We start from the raw sequence: 10,835 nt of genomic DNA on the forward strand, positions 1-10,835 counted from the left end.
TACATACATATATCAATCATAATTATGAATAGAATTAGTTGTAAATAATTGGCAATTAAAATTTATACAAAAAATTGGTTCCTACCCATGGTCAGAAAGCCATTTATACCTAATTGGCTTATATATGTATTGTGATAAACATCGTGTGTATAATGAAAATGAAAGTGAAAATCAACATGGTAACCCTGAGAATTTCAGGAAGGTTTTGTAGGAGATAAGCTACAGTCAGCATGGAGAAGGTGGAGGAGGAGGAGGAGGAAATAAATAGGGGCATTATCAATAATTACTCATAACAGAAAAGCTTTCTTAGTATCAGCGTGCTGTTATATGATATATATATATATATTTTTTTTTTTTGGGGTTGGGGGTGAATAAAATGATTTACTGCTATAAAGCCTTCTACATTCAAATAACATTAGTTCAGAGAGAATATTATAATTAGGTATATTTAAATTTATTTATTTTACTATGTATTTTTTTAAACAATTTACATGAAGGATACGCTTATTTCAGAGGGAGAAGTAAACATCACGACGAGCTATTAAATATTGAACAAAGAAGAAGAAAGAGTACACGCGTCCAACGTTTCTCCTTTTCTAATCCCTAAACTTAATTTTTTCTTTGGAAGTCTTGCTCCTGCCTTCTCCTCGCGCTCTTTTTTTCGTTACAAAGATAATAAGTCTAGTTATACATAGAGGGTAGGGGTGAGCCCTATACGTGATACTGCAATACTCATTTGTCATTTTTTAATTCACAAGTTCACAGAAAGGCAATCTAACTGAATGGAGTGACATGTGTTATAGGTAGAGTCGACATTTCTTAACTTAGTTTTTGAATTACATCTATGACATCTTTGTCTATTTAGTATACACCTGCCACCTGAAAATAAAATTTAATTACCAAATCAGTCTTTCTTCTTCTTTTATTCTTGAAGGGAGAAAAATAATCACTATTGTGTGACTCTGAGAATTTCTTGTGGCCTATTAAGTATAAGGCCTTGTTGGACTTGGAGTGGAATTGAGGATCAACATCCCTGTAATTCCTGCATATATGTTATGTATTTAATATTTCCTTACATGTTTTTATCTTCTTGTATATTCGTCTATGTATTATAAGTACTGTGTTTTACGTATTATAAATAGTCTCGTCTTTTGTAAATATATTAGAGTATAGTTAGAATACACATGATCTTATAAACAGTGTTATATTATTCCTCCGCGTTAATTCTTCTCCTCATTTCTCTCGGTCATCCTGGATCTCTCCTATTATAAATAAGCTTGTGTCTCTCCCTCGTCAAGACGCAACAATATATCATTGTTAGATACGGAGTGGGGTTTGTGTTTATTCCCTTCGACTTATACATAGCTGTTTCCAGCTAAACGTCATGACAGCTAAGCTGCTCTCCTACCAAACATTCTTCAAATTGTCTGGGTGAACACGTTAGTTTTCGGTTTCATTTTTTTTAATATACCAGCGATTGATATGATTTGTTTCACTTGGAATACATATCACGGCGTTAGCAAACTAACACAAAAATGTACACTTTACTTTGTCCTAAGCTACAGGGAAGTCGGAACTACGGACTCAAGATTGCCTTCAACACCGTTTCTCAGCTGCTGCCGCACAACCCCACCCACCTGCCTCCTTCAATTACGATTACAAATGGTTCTATGGTTGAAAAAAATTGGTCAACTGCCAACTGACTTTGAGCCTTTTTTATATGTTTCTTTTTGGAGGAAAGGGTGCGAGATACAATAAAAGTAAGGAGTAACGACGTGACATACGATGATAAATGAGATAATGTTGCAGAGAATACATTTATATATATTTTCTTTGGAATCAATAGTATGAAGGTATTCATTGAATTAAATTAATAAACGCACTAGAGTAGCTACTTTCACTTTCTTTTTGAGTCAAGTGGATAATTGTTGGAGTTGACACAACTTCGTATATATTTTACAGCCATAGACTTTTTTTTATTATTGACGAATGCACGATAATGATATAATGTTTAGACGACAATAAATAAATTTAAATCTTCAAAAAATATGCAGAACTTTATCTAAAATATTTCGACTTCATTTGATTTTTGCAAAAATAACCAACCGGGGACATTGAGTGACATATCTCAAGACATAAACAGTAATGTAATGCGCATTGCATTTAAGACGAGGATTGAGTTTTCTCTCGAGTTACGAGTAAAACATTTGAATGCTCAAGTTTTTTACACGAAATTTGAAAAAAAACAACAACAAACTATAGGTGAAAATATTACTGTCCATCGGCATGTTAGAAAAGAGGATGCAAACATGAACATGGTCACCCTGACTATTTGAAGAATATTTATGTGGAGAACAGCTTCCTGTCATGCCGTTTAATTAAATTAGTTGCGATTAGCTACGAGATGAAGGAAATTAACACAAGCCCCACTCCTTATTTAGCAAATATATAGACATGAATTACAGCAATGATGATCCTCAATTCTACTCCGTGACCAACAATGACTTATAACTCCTTAGCTTGCCTCTCCGTCATTCAAGAGAAAGTCCATTCGTGGTTGCACTTAATAGTTTATTTTACGTATATATTACCTCCTCGAGAATAAAAGAATAATAAGAGCAGCTTTAGAAAAAAAAAAGTCCATATACTCAGGTAGCAACTACAAAATAGTATTATTTTCATCTATGCTTATGACCAGTGTTGACTCAGTTCTCCTTCAAACCTGAAAACTGCAGTCCCGTCCAGTTCAGTATCGGTCCGGTGCAGATCATTTCCTCCATATTTCCTAAAACTTATAAAGTTCGGTCCTTGACGACGTTACCCAGCTTTATTATTTTTTTAAATCAGTTTTAGTACTGGCAGTCCGAAGGAACGGTCCCAAGGACTTATAAGACTGGTCCAGAAACTGAGCTGCACCAAATAAATAAGTACTGGAATAAAAATACGTATGAGCACGATTCAAAAAGTCAAACTAACTTTTAATTTAATCTGTGGAACATAGATTGTGAAAACAATTTTTAAATGACAAGTTTTCAATATACATATTTTTAAATATGATTTTTTGCCTGACGAGCAAAAACCGTTAGGGCCTGTAACGAGAATTAAGTGAGTAATGAGTATAACTACTAGTTACTTATGCTCTTTTCTTCAGAAACTCGGAAATACTCGATAATTAAAATGCTAGCTAGCCGCACATCATTAATTATTATCTTAAATTGTCTCTCTTGAATGACAATCTTAAATATTATTTGCTTAATGGATCTTTCTTTAAAAAAAAAAAGATATATTGGGCCTACTAATCATGAGTGCATTTTCTTATGGGAAATAAACGACAAAACTTATAACGAAGTTGTTTAGAGTAGCTCTGAGAAGCAAATGTATTTTTAAGTCTTTTTTTAAAATTAGGATTGAAAATGCATACATCATTTTTTTGCTCATTTCTTTATAAGAAATTGGAGATCAAATTTGTCAACCCATATACATGTTTTCATCCAGTTTGTATTAAAAAGTATTCAAATGGTTGAGTTTGGATAAACAAATCCAAACCCATGGTAAAAAAAAAAAAAAAGAAGACAGTTAAACCAGAAATATATCCCAGGTAATGCTATCAGAATTCTAAGCAGGATGAGAGCTGTAATAGGGTTTTCCTTGCAGGTTGACTTGCTTGAGTTGAAATTTTTATTTTTATTTTTTTAAAAATATGTTTATATTTGATTTGGAGGCAAACACATCCTTGAGATGTTTTAGGATATAATAACCTTGGCGTAGCCTAAAATCCTCTGACTGAATTTCAATATTAAGCCTGTTTGTTTTTTCTAAAACTTACTGAAAATAATTGTAAAATAGTTTTGGTTCTACAATCACTTAACATTTTAAAAACTCCACTTGCAACGGCATGGGTTCAAACATACGCTTTGAAAACGGTTTCAAACATTTATTTACTAATAAGTACAAGACTGTATCCACTAGTATATCCGCTTGAATCAAATAAGTTAATAAAATAATATTGTGGCGATTCTTCATTAACTCATGATACCCAGGATTATATACATTCTATAAACTAAAACACAAAATGATATGCACACTTAAAAATCTGGGTATGGGGAGAAAAGGAAGTACTGGCAGTCCTGGTCCTGTTTCCCTATCTTGCATTAATATAATAACGATTATGTGTATTTCCATATTTTAGACTAGTGGTTTGTAACTTGGTGGTCTTGATCCCAACGCCAAGGGATCTTTAATTAATTTTGAGCCGAATGTATCAATTCTATAAAATATAGTAATCACATATTAAGACAGTTATATAAATTAGTTCTATGAAACTAAACGTAACAGTTCCACAAGCCACTCAACACAATGACGTAGCCAGTATCGAACATGTTTGGATGCGCCACTGCTGTTGTTCCTCCCATCAGTATTGCCAAATACGACAATTTTGGACTAGATTAGACTACTTCAACTTCATCTGGCTGATTTTTTTATTACTTAGTGGCTGGATTTTTTTGTAAAAAAAAGTAAGAATACCGGTTGAATGCTGGTCAAGGCTGCTAGGAGGAAATCAAAGAGGTTTTGGGAGAGGCCATTCTTGACTCAAAAGCATCAACGATTCCATATGAAGTGATGTAGAACTCTTATGAATGACCTCAAACATAATGACATCCGATGAAGAATTTACACAATGTATAGTTACTTCAGGAATAAATAGTATATAACTCATAATCGCAATTTATGGGAGTTTCTTGTACAAAAAATAGCTGCATCTATGTATAAGATATTTTAAGAATTGGGGTTGTTTCCTGATTGCTTGCTCTAAAATGGGTCGATATATTTGAAAGGTTGTAGACAATATTACAATGAAAATACTTAGATATTTTTCTCTAATTATCCTACTTTTTTTGTTTTACGGATACAAAAAAAAGGTTCAAGTGTAAACATTTCATAGGTATTTTCAGTACGTATGATTTTGATGGAATTCAAATATCTCTGTGTATCAATGGCATCAAGTAGAATTCCATATAGGTGTTGAGTCTTTTTATTCATTCATAAAGCCTTTTGATTCAATTTAATCAAGATTAGTTTAAACAAGTTTCATTTGAAGTAGTAAAACTATAAATCTTATCAAACGTCTCCTTCGGTGCCGGTAATTTTGCCTTAAACTATTTTTCAACAGAAAAAAACCATTTTATAGTAATACGCATTACATATTTTGATTAAAAATTCCAAGGGAACATTAATTTTAATCAAAAATAACAAAAAGGACGTATAAATCTAATATTATTTATATATTAAGGTAAAATATCCTTGAGGCAAAATGCCATTAAGGCAAAATGTTCTTAGGCGAAAAGGTTAAAGGCAAATTGTCCTGAGGCAAAATAGTTTTGGTCAAAATTAACTCCTTCAATTATGATTAAATTTTTGATGTCAGTGACAACTTTCTATAGATACGAGCTGGCCGAGAGCTGGTAATGGGACAAAAGACCCGCTTAAAGCACGGCTTTCTTAAAATTATTTCTTAAAGAATAAATTGCTTTGACTTACAAGCTCTGCGCAGGAAGGATTTAAGCTCGTATGCAAAGGTATTACTTTATATTAGGTGTAGTTATTGTACAGAATAAATAAACGACTCAATATTTAGCAAATATTGACAATATGGTGTCAATATCATTTTCATTCTAATTGCTTCATAATAAGGTGAGATATTTATATCCTTGTCCCTTGTCACACTTGGGTTACACATTACTATGTAATAAAAAATAATAATAAAAATTGTTTTATATATTCTATTTTTTGGCAAAAAATATAGTACGTTGTTTGTACACAAAAATATCATTTTGAATAAAATGATTGCATTAATAAGTTGTTTTATTTTTTTATCTTTTACTAAATAGAAAAATGAAAACCTTATATCACGCAACCTTTCCTTTGAGCCATAGCTAATTATAATCCAATCAATCAACGTTCAGGACACTGATAGAAGGAAAACAAGCACCAAATTAATATCTAATATTAGTTTAAGAGGAGTTATCTCTAATTCAACCAATCAACGTTCTGCACACTAATTAGGAGAAAATAAGGTTAAATATTGACAACAAAATATACTGTATATTTTTGTATTTGCGACGTAACACTGTTTAATACGTAGGATCAGCTTCTTTAAATCATAAAAGAGTCAACTCATGATTAGGAAAGTACCCTGTTACTGTATGTATGTTTATTTATTTAAAAATCACGTATTTATCTTTATTGTATATCGCAACCTTTCCGACGAAAAGAAAAAGAAAATAACACACCCTCAAAGTAAATTGGTAGTTATCTACTTAACTCTTTTCACCCTCCTGAATAAAATTTTAAATGAAAATATTTGTTTTAAATTAATGAAACATGAGTATTAGGGTGTGTATAGATAATATTTATATATATATATATTTTTTTTAAACGGTCCGGAAAAACTTGCATCTTCAGAAGTAAAAATTGTCAGTGTGTACTGGAGATGTGACTAGAAAGTACCAAGAATAAAAACTATTGTATTTGTCATAATCTCAATTTATAACGGGGTTTTAGTGACATAAATGGATACTTTCATAATCGTCCATGATTATTTAAAACTACTTAGCCTACCAAGAATTTTTTCCATCCAATAAAATGTAGCGGATGTCAAGGAGAACTGAAATGCACCATCAAATTTTTGTTTTGTTAAGAGTAGTGCGCTTTTCTAATGCAACACTAACTTAAAACGTAAACAGAACATAACTTTTGAACACGTTCCGGCTAAGACTGGGGTGGCGATTTTTGAGTATGTCATATAAGGAGTGCTTATTCTATATTTAAAACACAAAAAAAGTACTTTGGAACTGAAGGAGACTATATAAGATGTTGATTTAAAAATCAAAAAGTGACTCGTGTCACAAAAAGACACTATAAAATAAAAAACGTTTTCTAAATTTATTCAACATAAAAAAAAGTGAAAATTGCTGTTTGGGATTGCAAAAAAAAAAGGATTTCCAATGGAATATTGAAATTTAACACATAAAAATTGATACTTATCTGAAATATTTGTCATTTTCAGAATAATTTTTCTATTGCTTTACCTTTTTTTCATCAATTTCTTTTGAAGAAATGCCACAAAACATTATGGACTTCAAATATTAAAATTCTCCGAAACATTTTATTTTATATATTTGCAAAAATGAACCTTTTATCGAGGGTTATTTTTTAGTAGATAGTATTCTTCATAACTTTTTTGTTTTTGCAAGTATGAAAAAAATATTGGTAAGTTAGTGTACCTCTTTATAATGTCAATAAATGCTTTTAATTACTTTTTTTGGTGCTGAAATACATCTGAATAAAGTTCTATATTGAGAGTCTAAAGATCTTTTTCGCTGCACCCTGTATCATGTTTTCCCGGCATTAATAGTATTTTAAGTAAAGAAGGCTTTATTACATTAATTCAGTTTCTCCCCCAAAATCATGTAACAGACAGTGACATTACGAAGGGTCTTAATTCAGTAATACCATGTTTTGCTCCCGTCTTCGTCTCAAAAATCCCATTTCTACTCATACAATTCGATGTACTTATTACTTTATCTCTGACTTGACCCAACAAAAATGTTTAACGATTTATTTGTCATCAAATAAAAAAAAACAAAATACATTTTTAACCTTCCAAGTATTTATTTATTAATGCGTTCATGAAAATGATTAAAAATCAAAAGCAATAAGAAAATTAGTGATGTGTTACGAGCAAAACTCGTAATTCGTACTCGACTTTTATAAAATAAAGAAAAATAGGCGCCAAAACTCGGGTTGTCTGTCTAAGATGAGTTTATTTACTCATAACTCGTCAAAAATGGTGTTTTTCCCTTTTTTTTCCTCTTTTTTTTGAGAATATTAAAGGATGTAAATCCTCAAAACGTATTTTTTTTATTCGGATTCAAAAATTTTCGTGTCTGCAGGAGGAAAAACATACTTCATTTGAGCCGGTTAAGAATGTGAATCTATTATTATTATAGATTAGAAGAGGGATAAAAAAAATTTAAATGACAAATTTAAAATGCGCAAAAAGAGTTAGGTAGTCTTAGGGGCGTCTGCAAAGGTTGGACTGGAGGGACACTAGTCCCCATGAATCAGTGGGTGCGGAACAGGGTTAAATTATCACAAATGGGGTAATTTATAAATTTTTTGGGGGTATATGACTTTTAATTCCTATTTTTAAATGAAATAATCAAATAAACATCATGACACTGGTTTGGGGTAAATTAATTTTATTACAAATTCTTGTGGGTAGCCCTACAAAAAGTTACCCAATCTCTTTCCTATATCAATGAATTTGTTTGTTTATCACCCAAAAATTATCAGTTAGGCAAAAATTGTAAGTTTGAGAGTTAAGAGTAATGATTATTCAAATAAATAATGATTATAGCTCGTAATTAATCGAGTATTTTTTTTAATAAACTCGAAAATACTCAAGCAGCAAAATTCAGCTCACGGCACATCGCTAAAGAAAATGCTCACATTTTTCTCTACTGAATAATAATAAAATACTTTTGGTCTATGGATAAAAAAACAACAACCCGAAAACAATAAAAATTCCTTTAATCGATTTTGCATTCCGTAGTAGGAAGAGAGAGAGAGAGATTATGTTAAATGTACATATTTTGTGTAAAAGTTCCGATTTTGTAGAAATGCCAACTTGTACAAGTTGAAACTAATAATCAGACGAATAATTTTGAACTCACAGTACTTTGTATGAGAATCATGCAATAATTGAATATTCCATGATTTATTGACATATTATTGGTCTAATTTGAGAGTATTTTAATACAAACTACTAATATATAAGTATTCTGCGGCAGGTTATAAATGTTCAAATGCCCACAGTTGTAAACCTCATAAATACATAATAACCATATAACTTTAATAGATCAAAATAAAATAAAAGTATTCATTAATAGTTAGTTAAGGGGCATGAGCGTTTTTGACTTATATTCGTTTTTAAACAAAGCGGTGGAGAGTGGCGCCGCCTACCGGCAATATAATACAACTCCCTGAATGATAATATTATTTGATAAAAAATAATATGTACGTATGTTTCTCACATAGAGAGGAGTTTCAAAATTCCTCCTAGCATGTACCATTTTTTAAACACAATATATCTATTAGTTGCATGTTCTATTAAAATGACCAATGCTGTAATTAAATAATGCATTCTATGACGAAAAAATGGTTACTTGTAATAACGATTGCTATTAGCTTATACAAGTTGTAACTTGTACATAAATCGCAAGTTATACACAACACATTAACGCATGATTTGAACCAGGATATGGCTGTTTACATCCACCAACAAAGTTTGTTTATTTGTCTGTCGGTCACCAGGATTATGGAAAAAGTTACAGATCGATTTTGATCTAACTCGAAGATTATGTATGGTCGCTGTAAGACGCCATTACATTTTGAAAGGTCAAGGTAGCACAAAACGTCAAAAACACAGCCTTGACAATAATTTTGGAACATATTGAGGTACAGAGCTCAAATTGGTGTCATTATGGAGGTCTAGGGTAAAGATGGAAGTCACACATAAGGTCAAAAACGCATAATTGACCATCAGTTTTGAACAAATTGAGACACTGAGCTGAAATCATCTCTTTATGGCAAACAATGCACAACTATTTTCGAGTATGAATGCAATAGATATAAAACTTAATTAAATTCAACAACACACATTTTTGACTTGGTCATGGAGAATAAATTATATTTCATTTGGAAAAAATACCGAGTGTCCATTTTACTTCTGCATTTTAAAAGTTTATTGCATTTTAATTTGCTTGATTGATAGGTAAGACATTATATAGTTATCATTATGCATTCAAATATTATTCAAATGGATGTTGAGTCATTCCTCTGTTCGAAAGAAAGTATCGGATAAAAGGCTTATTTGAGACACCCAATAGAGTAATCCAGTGGATTCAGATCTAAGTTTTGAGGGGGCCTAAGGTTCTTGGAGCAGAAGTTCATGTTACTACCCATCCACTCTTGTACAATATTAGCAGTATGAACCGGAGCCCCGTCCTGCTGAAATACGTACGTGGGCTTGTTGGACTTCTTCATGGTCTTGGTGATCTATGGGACCATATTTTCCTTCAACATCAACAGGTAGTTGGCCGCGGGTAACCGGTATCCAACAGGAAACCAAATTAGAGGCATTTTTCTCAAAAGAAAAAAATCACCCGGTTGCTGTTGTGCTTTAGATCATTCAAGAGTTGTTGACATCACTAAAGACAGAGTTATTTTTGACGTTGGGGCAGGAGTTACCTCTCAATTCTTCTAAGTTACCTTCCTCCACCCTTTTGGATGACCTTCCCACAATAGAACGATGCACCTTCTTGTTCTTGGTGTACTCAGCCATTTTCCTCGTTGCTTTGACGTTAAAGGAATCCATGATTTCTTAAGGCTTCACTTTGATGGGCCTTCCACTCTTGGAGTTGTCATTAAGGTTGTCTCCATCAGCCAAACGATTCTGAGCCGACAGACTGTGGCCTTACAGTCGTCTAAGGCCTTCATGATGTCCAAGGTGGTTCTCCCGGCACGGATTAAATTGACTTTGAATTTTCTTCTTGCCTCCATCGTGACATATACATTATTTTTGTTTTTAACATATACATCAATCAAAGACTTAGAATCTAAGCTATTAAAAAAAGTCGGAACTTTAAGATTTAATCAATAACACATTTTCAAAACTACATTTTTAGGAGGTATCGTTACTTTTTTTTACATCCGGTACAAAAAGAAAAAAAAATTATGGAGGAAAAGGGGCCAATATAAGTCTCTTAAATAAA

The sequence above is a fragment of the Lepeophtheirus salmonis genome, chromosome 9 (genome assembly GCF_016086655.4).
Source record: "Lepeophtheirus salmonis chromosome 9, UVic_Lsal_1.4, whole genome shotgun sequence".
Classification (NCBI taxonomy): Eukaryota; Metazoa; Arthropoda; class Copepoda; order Siphonostomatoida; family Caligidae; genus Lepeophtheirus; species Lepeophtheirus salmonis.